This window comes from Triticum urartu, chromosome 2 (genome assembly GCF_003073215.2).
Source record: "Triticum urartu cultivar G1812 chromosome 2, Tu2.1, whole genome shotgun sequence".
Lineage (NCBI taxonomy): Eukaryota > Viridiplantae > Streptophyta > Magnoliopsida > Poales > Poaceae > Triticum > Triticum urartu.
Window position 1 is genome coordinate 500,372,303 of NC_053023.1, and position 13,536 is coordinate 500,385,838.

Consider the following 13,536-nt stretch of genomic DNA (forward strand, 5'->3'; position numbering starts at 1 on the left):
TTTCTACTTTTCCAAACACTTTTGCCCTTGTTTTGGACTCTAACTTGCATGATTTTAATGGAACTAACCCGGACTGACTCTATTTTCAGCAGAACTGCCATGGTGTTATTTTTGTGCAGAAATAAAAGTTCTCGGAATGACCTAAAAAATCCGCGGAGACACGTTTTGGAATTAACGAAAAATGCTGGCGAAAGAATCAGCATCAGGGGCCCCACACCCGGTCCACGAGGGTGCAGGGCGCCCCCCGGGGCGCCCCATGCCTCATGGGCCCCATGGGACTCCACCGACCTCAACCCCAACTCCATATATTCACTTTCGGGGAGAAAAAAATCAGAGAGAAGGATTCATCATGTTTTATGATACGGAGCCACCGCCAAGCCAAAATCTTCCTCGAGAGGGCTGATCTGGAGTCCGTTCGTGGCTCCGGAGAGGGCAATCCGTCGGCATTGTCATCATCAACCATCCTCCATCACCAATTTCATGATGCTCACCGCCGTGCGTGAGTAATCTTATCGTAGGCTTGATGGACGGTGATGGGTTGGATGAGATTTACCATGTAATCGAGTTAGTTTTGTTAGGGTTTGATCCCTAGTATCCATTATGTTCTAAGATTGATGTTGCTATGACTTTGCTATGCTTAATGCTTGTCACTAGGGCTCGAAAGCCATGATTTCAGATCTGAACCTATTATGTTTTCATGAATATATGTGAGTTCTTGATCCTAACTTGCAAGTCAATAGTCACCTACTATGTGTTATGATCCGGCAACCCCGAAGTGACAAAAATCGGGACCACTCCCGGTGATGACCGTAGTTTGAGGAGTTCATGTATTCACTAAGTGTTAATGCTTTGGTCTGGTACTCTATTAAAAGGAGGCCTTAATATCCCTTAGTTTCCAATAGGACCCCGCTGCCACGGGAGGGTAGGACAAAAGATGTCATGCAAATTCTTTTCCATAAGCACGTATGACTATAATCAGAATACATGCCTACATCACATTGATGAACTGGAGCTAGTTCTGGGTCACCCTATGTTATAACTGTTGCATGAGGAATCGCATCTGACATAATTATCCATCATTGATCCATTGCCTACGAGCTTTTCACATATTGATCTTTGTTTAGTTACTTTTCCGTTACAACTGTTACGATTGCTACAAAAACTACTACTGTTACTTTTGCCACCGTTATCGTTACTTCCATACTACTTTGCTACTAAATACTTTGCTGCAGATTTTAAGTCTTTCAGGTGTGGTTGAATTGACAACTCAACTGCTAATGCTTGAGAATATTCTTTGGCTCCCCTTGTGTCGAATCAATAAATTTGGGTTGAATACTCTACCCTCGAAAACTGTTGTGATCCCCTATACTTGTGGGTTATGAAGACTATTTTCTGACGCCGTTGTCGGGGAGCATAGCTCTATTCTTTGAGTCACTTGGGATTTATATCTGTTGATCACTATGAGGAACTTGAAAGATGAAAGAACCAAGATTTTCCCTCAACTACGAGGGGAGGTAAGGAACTGTCATCTAGCTATGCACTTGATTCACCTTCTGTTATGAGTAAATTTGTGACACCTACACATGTTATTGATTCTGATATGTCGCATGTTATTGATGATGCCACTTCTGCTATGCATAATGCTTATGATGAAACTACTTCTATGCTTGATAATACCGTGCCATTAGGTGAATTTCTTGATGAACAGCTTGCTAGGGTTAGAGAAAATGAAATTATTGAAACAGATAATATTGATGAAAATGATGATGAAGATTCTCCCCTAGATATGAATTGCCTGATGTGCCAGAGGGTTATGTTATGGATGAAGAAACTGTTAGAGACCTTTTTGCTTGCAAAGATAGATATGATCTTAAGAAACCGTTAGCTAAGCTGAAAGAAAAGTCTTTGAATGCTAGAATGAAATATGACCCTGCTTTTGCTACTTCATCTTTTGTATTTCTGATAAGGCTTATGATTTCTCTGTTGATCCCGAGTTAATTACTTTGGTTGAATCTGATCCTTTTTATGGCTACGAATCTGAAACTGTTGTGGCACATCTTACTAAATTGAATGATATGGTCACCCTATTCACTCATGAGGAAAAAGTTCATTACTACTATATCCTTAAGTTATTTTCGTTCTCATTAAAGGGTGATGCTAAAACATGGTTTAATTCTCTTGCTCCTGGTTGTGTGCGTAGTCCCCAGGATATGATTTATTACTTCTCTACTAAATATTTCCCCGCTCATAAGAAACAAGCTGCCTTAAGGGAAATATATAATTTTGTGCAAATTGAATAAGAGAGTCTCCCACAAGCTTGGGGGAGGCTTCTCCGATTACTTAATGCTTTGCCTGATCATCCTCTCAAGAAAAATGAAATACTTGATATCTTTTATAATGGACTAACCGATGCTTCCAGAGACCACCCGGATAGTTGTGCTGGTTGTGTTTTCAGGGAAAGAACTGTTGAGCAAGCTGAATTGCTATTGAATAATATATTGAGTAATGATAATGATTGGACACTTCCTGAACCAACTCCTAAGCCAACTCCGAAGAAAAGGGGTATTCTATTTCTCAGTCCTGAAGATATGCAAGAGGCAAAGAAATCTATGAAAGAAAAGGGTATTAAAGCTGAAGATGTTAAGAATTTACCACCTATTAAAGAAATACATGGTCTTAATAACCCGACATAGGTAGTAAAGGTAAATTCTCTCTATAGATTTGATGAAGGTGATATTCCTCGTAATAAGTCTGCAAGCCAATGCTTGGATGAGTTTGATAATTTTATTGTTAAACAAGAAAACTTCAATGCTTATGTTGGTAGACAATTGAAACGTAATGCTTATATGGTTGAACATTTGAGTGATTATATGTCTAGAGTTAAAGGTGACCTTAAACTCATTACTAAACATGCTTCTATGGTTACCACTCAGGTAGAACAAGTGCTTAAAGCACAAGATGATTTGCTTAATGAATTAAATAATAAGAAAAATGATAATGATGTTAGAGTTATCACGGTAAAATGTCTCAGGAACCTTTATATCCTGAGGGCCACCCTAAGAGAGTTGAGCAAGATTCTCAGAGAACTAATGTTGATGCACCTAGTCCTTCTAAGAAGAAGAAAAAGAAAAATGATAGGACTTTGCATGCTTCTAGTGAACCTGTTGTTGACACACCTGAGAATCCCAATGATATTTCTATTTCTGATGATGAAACACAATCTGGTAATGAACATGAACCTAGTGATAATGATGATGTTCATGTTGATGCTCAACCTAGCAATAACAATGATGTAGAGATTGAACCCGCTGTTGATCTTGATAACCCACAATCAAAGAACCAACATTATGATAAGAGAGACTTCGTTGCTAGGAAGCACGGTAAAGAAAGAGAACCATGCGTTCAGAAACCCATGCATTTTCCTCCTAAACCATCCAAGAAAAAGGATGATGAGGATTTTGAGAGCTTTGTTGAAATGATTAGACCTATCTTTTTGTGTATGTGTTTGACTGATATGCTTAAAATGAATGCTTATGCTAAGTATATGAAAGATATTGTTAAAAATAAAATAAATATACCGGAAGATGAATTTTTCACCATGCTTGCTAATTATACTTTTAAAGGTGGAATACCAAAGAAACTAGGAGATCCCAGAGTACCAACTATACCATGCTCCATTAAAAGAAACTATGTTAAAAATGCTTTATGTGATCTTGGAGCCGGTGTTAGTGTTATGCCTCTCTCTTTATATCGTAGACTTGATTTGAATAAGTTGACACCTACTGAAATATCTTTGCAAATGGCCGATAAATCAATTGCTATACCTGTCGGTATCTGTGAGGATGTGCCTGTAGTGGTTGCAAACGTTACTATTTTAACTGACTTTGTTATTCTTGATATTCCCGAGGATGATATTATGTCAGTTATCCTTGGTAGACCATTTTTGAATACTGCAGGGGCTGTTATTGATTGTAACAAAGGCAATGTCACTTTTTATGTTAATGGTAATGAGCATACGGTACACTTTCCGAGGAAACAACCTCAAGTCCACGGTATCAATTCTATTGGAAAAATTTCAACAATTACTATTGGAGGTTTTGAATTCCCTCTTCCTACTGTCAAGAAGAAATATGATATTCTTATTGTTGGGGACATGCATATCCCTGTTGAGGTAACCTAGTGTTATTCGAAAATTCTCTGGTTTCATGTTATTCGGAAAGAGTTTGTTAACAAGACTTGATCAACCTTGTTAGTGGATTCGTTTTGATGAGCACGAGATGGATGAAGTTAGAAAGCACAACTCTGTGTACCCTCCTTTTACTTTCTGTTATTTAGATTAAATAAAGCAAAAATAGTATTTTCCGTCTTTTTTCTGAATTATCCTCGCAATAAAAATACCCCAAAAATAAAAGTTCTTCAAATGTCTTCAAGATGAAATAAGATTTTTTGTAGAATATTTAAGAATTTCTAGCACTGAGAACACACCAGGGGGCCCCACCATTTGGCCACGAGGGCACAGGGCGCGCCCACCCCTGGGGTGCGCCCCCTGCCTCGTGGGCCCCACGTGGACCCCCTCCACTTACTTCAGCACCCACTCACTTCGTCTTCCTCCAAAAAAATCCTCCCATATCTCAAACCCGTGTTCTAGCTCATCTTGCTGCCATTTTTGATCTCTTTGCTCAAAGCTCCATTCACAAAACTATTTTGGGGTATTGTTCTTTGGTATGTGACTCCTCCAATGGTCCAATTAGTTTTTGTTCTAGTGATTTATTTATTGCAAATTTTTGCTGGTTAGGTGACCCTGTTCTTGAGCTTACAAGTCAAATTTATATGGTCCAAAGTAGTTTTAAGCATGATATAGCCTCTAGCCATCTGTGGGAGTAGTTGCTATCAATCTCATTGAGTTTGGTTCACTCTTATTTTGAGTCACTAAAATTTTAGAAATTTTCCAAAGAAATAAAAATGCATAGGACAATGTACCAAGGTGGTTCCTCAAGGAAGCAAGAACCAAGGCTCGTGATACGTGAGCCAAATGATGAACCACCGAGGGAAGCTCAAGTGCGGCCTTGTGAATGGCCGTCAGAGGAGTTTATGGTCCAAGCAGGCATCAAGGATGAATTTGACGCGTATGTGCGTAATGCTGATCTTGAGGACTTCGTGTCAGATAAGTGCCTACAGTACCACTACCTAACTAATTCCTTTTTGAGGAGGTTTAAATTTACATCCTCGCACAATTCTCACACTATTTTATTTCATCTTTATGATAAATCATATACCATGGACCTAGAAGATTTTAATACTGCTTGTAAACTCCCGCGGTGGGGCAATGTTAGTGAACCTCGCAAATCTGAATATAAAGACTTTCTTGCTAGTATCACTGTGGGGGAATCTAGGGAAATCACACAAGCTACCATAGGGAGCATTCATTTCCCTTCCATACATTATTTTGCTCTCTTTATAGGTAGATGCATTAGCGGTAAAGATGAGGCTTGTCACATGTGCGTTCCAGATCTTAGTGTCCTCAAGAGTGCGGTATTAGGTGATAAACAATATAACTTAGGGGCCATTGTTGCACGAAGGTTGCATCTTAACGGTACAAGTGGAGATTTGTTTGGTGGAATTTATGCAACTCGTGTAGCTAATTATCTTGGTGTACCCATACATGGAAATGATATGGAGTTGCCTCCTGCTTATCTAGATTATAGTGCTATGGTTCGCCATCAGTTTCTTTAGAGGAATGAACAGTTCCTCGAGTACTGACTAATCTTTGACAGACATCGCACTGTCCATGTTGCCCTCCCTGGTCCTACTTTCTTGAACTTTCAGGAAAAAGGAGATATGTTATAACCAGGGAGGAGGCGAATGAGTATGAGAGGAGAATGGAGGCAGCTCGCCTCCAAGCTGCAGCTCTTCAGGTAGTGGCTGCTGCATCTCAGTACAACCCCAGCTATGACTTTGAATATCCGCCAGGCCAGCAGTGGCCATAGACCAACTTAGGCCAAAAGCCTAAGCTTGGGGAGTACGTATTTCTCACCGACATTACATTCATGTTCACACACTCATTCTAGTTGTCGGTGCTCATACTTTTTCATTATACTATCCATGCTAGTTTATTTTCTTTTCTAAACCTTCTTCTTGTGTGTTTGAAAAACCTTAAGAAAAACAAAAAAAATTAGTTGTAGCTTTTAGCTAGTTTACTTTCCATGCCTGTAGTAGTAATTAAAAGAAAACCCAAAAAATTGCTCGTTCTTCTTTTGCTTGTTGGGAACTTTCCCGTGTAAATAGTTTTATTTCTTTTCTTATTCTTTGGGGGTCGAGAGGAGAAGACCATGATGAAAATGTTGAGTGTCTCTCGTATGCACTATTGTTGATTTAACCAAGAGCCCATATTACCTTGTCTTCTCCCTTGTATAAAATGCTTGCAGATTCCAACTTAGTCCAATGCATATGCACTATTATTATTATTCACACCATTCGGTCATGCGAGTGAAAGGCAATAATGACGATATATGATGGACTGAATGAAATGAGAGAAGCTAGTATGAACTCGAACTATCTTGTTTTTGTAAATATGATTAGTTCATCGTTCCTGATTCAGCCTATTATGAATGAAACATGTTTGTAATGACAATTAGAGATTATAGTTGCCCATGCCATGCTTAATTAGCTAGGATAATGGTTTACCTTGCATGCCAACATGCTATTAAAATGGTTGTGATGTGGTATGATAGGGTGGTTGTAACAGCCTGGTTTTTGGCCCTTTTCTTTTTCTTTTTGATTTATTTAGTTTTTGCTCTATTTTTCTTTTTGGAGTGGTTCTGTGGCCTTGACACCTGGGAAATCATCCTCATTCCCCTCCCAAGTGGCTCATCATTCTCAAAACCTTGCCAAGATCATGTCACTCCACTGCTTGACCAAACCCTAATTTCTTTTTCTCAGGAATATTCCTTTTCCTATTAAAGGAATAACCATGTCTGCCCTAGGTTGTGAAGAAACCCATATTTCTGTCCATCCAAAAATTCCCAGATAATTCTCATAATTTCTTTGGGTAATATATTGCTCAAATATGCCCAAACTTTCCTGTCCTAGCCCAAGAATAATTCCCCACTAATTATTCTTCATTTCTGTCCAGAGGGGCACTTTGTGAAGGAAGTGCCACCTATCCTTTCCTGATTGTTCCCAAATATTTTTGGAATTCTCTTATGTCCAATTCATTGCCTCATGCCAAAATTCAACTTTATTTGCCTAGTCAATCTTCCTCAACAATTTTTCAAACTTTCTGTCAGACAGAAGGCATTGTGAAGGAAGTACTAGCTAGACGTTTCCAAATGAGTTGAAATTTTGTACACTCCTTAATGTTATCGTATTAGAACACTCCTCCAAATTTCAGCTCCATCCATTGATATATGTGAGCACAGCGTCAAATCTTTTATTCTGTCAATATTTTCAGGTTGTGAAGCAATTATATTTTATACTGCTTCATTTTCCCTGAAAATTTACCAGAGCACTCTCCTACCCAAATAAATTCTCTCCACATATTTACGGATCAATTATTAAAGCCAATACTTGTCTAGAATTTTGGCAAGTTCTTGGACAGAGGGGATAGCTGTGAAGGAAGTGCCATTTTGGTGAATAATATTTGGTGCAAACTTTTTACAGCATCTTCTTATGACCAAATCACTAAGCCTTGCCAAATTTCATCTGAAGTGGTTACTCTATGTGAGTGAACCATCATGATCTTGATTCTGGACCAATAATGGTAGTTACAAAGCAACCATATTAATTAATGGTCTATTTCCCCTCAAACTCTCCAGAATCATAGTCCTTCTTAAGCTAATCATATCAGACAAATCCATTTGGCCTAAGCACTTCCCTGTTGATCACCAGTGCACGGTCAAATTTACTGCAGTAAACTTCAGGCGGTGATTACCATTTAACCATAGCACCACAAATCAATCCATGGCCTCATCAGTGCTCCAGTTTGGAAGGACTATCAGCTAGACAACATTTTGGGTGCTGTAGAGCATTGAATGCCTCGGTTCACATGGTGACTACGACGATGGCATCACAGTGCGCGCGCTCTATGCGCAGTGGCCGCGTCTAGCGCGTCATTTCTGCTTCGTCTTCTTCCCTCTCGTTGTCTTAGCGCTCGTGAGCATGTCCCTTGGCTTCACCTCGTCGTCGCCGTTCCCCTGGACCCCTCTCCCCCTCCGTCCGCTTCCTCACCGATGCAATCCGCCGCGCGCCCACAGGCGAACAGCTCGTCGTCGCCGTTCCCCTGGACCCCTCTCCCCCTCCGTCCGCTTCCTCACCGATGCAAGCCGCCGCGCGCCCACAGGCGAACAGTGGCGGTTTGGCTCAGAGCTCACCGTATTCTTCCTCCCTGCGCTCCTTTGGCCTCCTCCTCCCCGTGAGAACCTCCCCTGTTCCACCTCCGTCGTCTACCATCGAGCTCGGGTGCGTGCACACGCGTCCGCGGCGCCGGCCACGCGTCCGTGGCGACGACAGCGCGGCACACCCCTCCCCTGGCTATATAAGCCCTCCTCGACCTCGTCTCTCCTCACCATTCGCCTCACCAACCATCCATAGCCCCGCCTACCCCACGGCCGCCGCTCCCTCCGCCCTAAATTCTTCTGAACCAAGCCCTCCCTCTCCTCATAGCCACTACTAGAGCACCACCTAGTCCCCCGCGGTCCTCCCCATATACTTAGTTCATTGCCGGAGCCCTCATCGCCGCGTGCCCCATCTTGGCCAAAGACCACGCCCGCGGGTGCTCCCTGTTGTCGCCCCTACAGCGCTCCCCGGTGTGTGTACAGCCCCTGGATGGGTGCGGGCCTTTGTCCCGAGGCCATCGGTGTCCTCTCACTGGTCGGAGATGGCCGGAGCCGCCATGCCTGGCGATGGCAGCACCCCTGCCCTGCGTTCTGTCGAGGAGAGGAGGAGCAGCCGCGGGGGAAGAAGAAGGAGGCGTGGGAGGAGAGAGAAGATGTGGTGGGCCCCACGTGTCATCGACCCAACGCCCGGCCCTGCCACTGCCATGGTGGATAAGTGGAAGCGCATCCACGAGGATGCGTTTTCCCGTTCGAAAGGCGTATTCCGGTGCGGCTTAAGCCAGGAATGCGCTTTCCTTTCTGGAAAGCGTATTCGGCCAAATACGTTTTCTGTTTTTCCAGCCAAGGGCCTTCTTGTGATGATTTCTTACAGATAGGTCCTTGGCAGAAAAACATTCATATCTTTTTACCCATAGCTCCAAATCAGGTGATTCCAAAGCCCACGTCTTCGTTTCGTCGAGCCCGTTCTGATGGAACCATTTTCACCATGTTTTGACATTCTGAAAATGACAATTTTTCCCCTGCCCTTATTCACCCCCCTCCGAGGGAGAAAGATTTCCGGCGATTCGTTTCGCGAGGTTCTCGCACTTTCTCCCGGTGCTTTCTTCCACCCCAGGCAAGCCACACCCTCCATTTGCATGATTGCAGTGAAGTGACATGGTTTATTTATTTTAACTTGTTTAAAATATTGCTTTAGCTATGTATGATTTGTTCATGGCATTTCTTGGAGTATTGTTTTGATCTTGATGTTGCCATGATATTGCCTGGAGTTCTAGGACTTATGTTTTGATGATTATGTGGATGCCATGTGCCTTTGGATTCTTAGTGGCTATTATGATTATTTCATGATGGTATCTGGTATTATTTTGGAGTATTACTTTGGATATCATGTGCCTTTGGATTATTAGTGGCTGGTGTTATTTTCATTATGATGCTAGATGATATTATGTTTTGGAGTATGATGTTGGAGATGATGCTTGCATGTGGATCTTAGTTGGATAGCTTGTTCTTGACATTTGAGAAGTAGTAGTATCGTTCTTGGATTCATCATGATGGTAGTGTTATGCTATCCTCGGAGTATTTGGGTATGATGTTATGATGCTTGGATTATTTGTTGGATATTGCTATGACTTGGATTATAGGTTGATAGATGGTATCCGAATATCAGTTAGCACGGTTATATTTTTGGGGATAAATTCCTTCATTAAGTTGGTCAGGTGCCACCGAACCAGGCTTTTCCAGTGCAACCACATTTGCCTTTATGATTGTCATGCCTCTCGCCGGTGCCTCCAACGAGGGAACGTTATGTGCGGGTGCTACCCTGATCAGGTAGGACATCATAAGCCTTGTGTGAACGTTGTTGTGATTGGTATACCTTTGTCCCCGTTTGGGACCATTTTTGTTTTGCCATGACGGTGGCCGTTGATGCCTTTGGTAGGCACGGGGCCACCCACGACTGAACCCAAAAGGGGTGTTGGTCGGAGTGGCTGGGAGAGTGTCATGGCAGTAGATCAGTTTTGTCGGAATGTCGTTGGTCCACCAGAATGGGAGTGCGAGGCCATGGACTCAGTGGTGTGGGTAAAGTGCGCTACCTCTGCTGAGTATGTGTGTTTAATCTATCGATAGCCGCGTCCTCGGTCCATGGGCACAAGTTCATACTAGGTCACACCGTTCGATCAACACTCACATGACGGAATGACTTATAGGTGATTTATATGTTGATGTACTTTGAGCAGTAACAGTTTGGCAGGATGTTGATGATGATGTTGGGATGATCTTGAGGATGATCTTTAAGTTTGTGATGTGGTCACGAGGTGATCATGTGGATGTTCCGTTTGTGATTCGTGAGTGATCACCGTTTGGTTACGAGGTAACCCGTGGGACCCAGTGTGGTTCCGTTTGTGATTCGTGAACGATCACCGTTTGGTTTTGATCACGAGGTGATCGAGATGGTATATTACTTGGCCGGTTAGCCAAGAGTGATATGGTTATGGAGATTTGAGATGTTGGCTTATCAGTATGATAGTAGTTTCATACCATGCTTAGTAGTTGTTTCATCATAATAGTTGTTAATTTAATTCACCTGTTAAATGGTATGTGATTGTCTTGCCTTGATGTTTATGGTTGTTGTGAGCTTGCAGGTACATTCAATGTACTCACCTGGCGTGTCATGCCCGATTGCAGGTGATGCTGTGATTGCTTGATTATTTTTTGAGGTGCCCGTGTGTGCGAGCTAGATCGTGCCTGACGGTGTCCTGGACTAAGGGGTACTCACCATGTCATCTCCTGATCTATTAGATTGGGCCAAGGACCCCCGGGGCCGTATACTCATGGGCCAGTTCGGACAGCTGCCGCATACAAGGAATATTCCACAAGACTTGGCGATCAAGACAAGGAATCCTCCCCACCGGCGTATTCGGCTAGGACTCTTGTTATCCTAGGCCTCTGGTGCATTATATAAACCGAGGCCGGGCTAGTCGATAGATCATATACATACAATCATACCATAGGCTAGCTTCTAGGGTTTAGCCTCTCCGATCTCGTGGTAGATCTACTCTTGTACTACCCATATCATCAATATTAATCAAGCAGGACGTAGGGTTTTACCTCCATCAAGAGGGCCCAAACCTGGGTAAAACATCGTGTTCCCTGCCTCCTGTTACCATCCACCTTAGATGCACAGTTCGGGACCCCCTACCCGAGATCCGCCGGTTTTGACACCGACATTGGTGCTTTCATTGAGAGTTCCGCTGTGTGATCGACAAAAGGATCGATGGCTCGCCGGCAGATCAACTGCGACTTCGGTGTCTCCCTCACCAGTTCGACTGGTCACCTTGGTTCGACCAAGAATTGCGCCCCGTGTTCGGATCACCATGTTCGAACGAGGGCCTTCATCAAACATCAACTTCGATCTCTATCAAGATCACGGAGGAATCATCTATGGAGCTCGGGGGCTCAACGTCAACATTGCCCTCAAGCGACCATGCTGGTTTTTTTTGGACAGAGAACTCGTATCTGCCGCCACCACCTCCTCAAGTATCGCTTTGACGATTGCTTTGGTGGAATTGTGCGGAATTGAGTCTATAACAACCCTGGAAAACTTCGTCGAGTTCTGATGGAGGAATCTCTGGCAATCCACGATATACCGGAGCCCTGTCAAATTTGGATGGGAATTTGGATGAGTTTAGGGCGTGGTGTCCAGCTTCTAGCTCGGACGTCCTTTGGAAGATCCAACCGTTGTTCGGCTGTGGAATTCCTATATCTACCATCTCTCAAAATTTCAGCTCGATCCGACCGTCCAAACTCCCGGAACCTTCGGATTAGTGCATCACTTTTCGGATCTGTTTTCTGCGCGAAAATGAATCCGACCCGAGTTCATCTTTTTTATGAATGGGATTTCGGACATCCCTTTTGAACGAAGTTTTGTATGGGGTATTGTGTTTTGTTCCCGAACACATCCCACTAACTTTAAGATCTTTTGAACATGATCTTCAACATCATGCTGGTGTCAAACCAGTCCGGCAATATTACTCCACGGCCGCCGACCTGCGCTAGACACGTCGTCACTTTAGCCGAGCTCAACTTCTTCGGATCATCATCTCGGCAAGCCGAACAAGAGTCCGGCATCGCGAAGGATAAATCATCATCAACATCGCTGCCCCACGGATTACACGGAGCGGGCATACCGGCATCGCCGCACGGTCGCTTCATCAAGCCGGCATCGACCACGTCCCGACCTGCATCGACAGGGCCGCACTATTGCTTCTTCAAGCTGGTGTCCATCACGCCGACCTACTTCGACTCATCGGCTGACGTTGAGGCTTCGACATCTTGGCTGGATCGGGGGCTTCGCCATCTCTTCATCAACCTACTCCAGACACTTCGGCGTCACTAGCCGACCAGCTCCGTCACGTTAGCCGGGCCAAGGGCTTTGCCTCGGCGAGTCAACCTTTACCAGCATTGCCATGCCGTTGTTTTATCGCCCATCAGACAATGGGTGTGCGGAGGGAGTCCCAATTTTGGGAATCACCTTCCTTCGGATTGCTACAACAAATAAACCAGGTGCTATTAATCCCAGTATTTTTTGCTTGTTTGGGTTCATTTTTCCCAAGGAATTATTACTCTGGTTTGTCCATGATATGTACACAGGTCTATCAAATGGTGACCGCATTAACGAGGGTCGTGTGGTGGTTCGATCAGTTTCCGTACATAGTCCGGTGAACGCTGCATCCGGAGCTCGGACCGACCTGTGAATTCAGGCTTTGCCACGCCTTTACTACATCACGCCGACGCCCTGCATCGACATTGACTTCGGCGCCAGGCCATATTTGTTCTATTCCTCACTTTGCATAAATTATTTATTATGCAACATTTTTTTAATCATCATTATTACTATTATCTCCGGTTTGCACTATTTTTTGTGCACAGGAAAATGATCCGGGGACTTCGGCGTCACTCTGCCGGTCTGCATTGACCATGCTATGTCACCACTTCGGTGTGTCGAGCTCTCCGCTCCGCCACCTCGGGACCAGCTTGGGGGATGGAACCTTGCCCCGCATCAAGCTCGGACCGCGTCATCAATACCGAACACATTAACCAGCTAAGTCGCTTTCATGCTCAAAGCTTTAATTTCTAACTTGCGTTCGGTTCGACCAAGCATTATACTTTTTTGGCAAAAAGTTGCATGTAAAAAATTTCCTTGTCC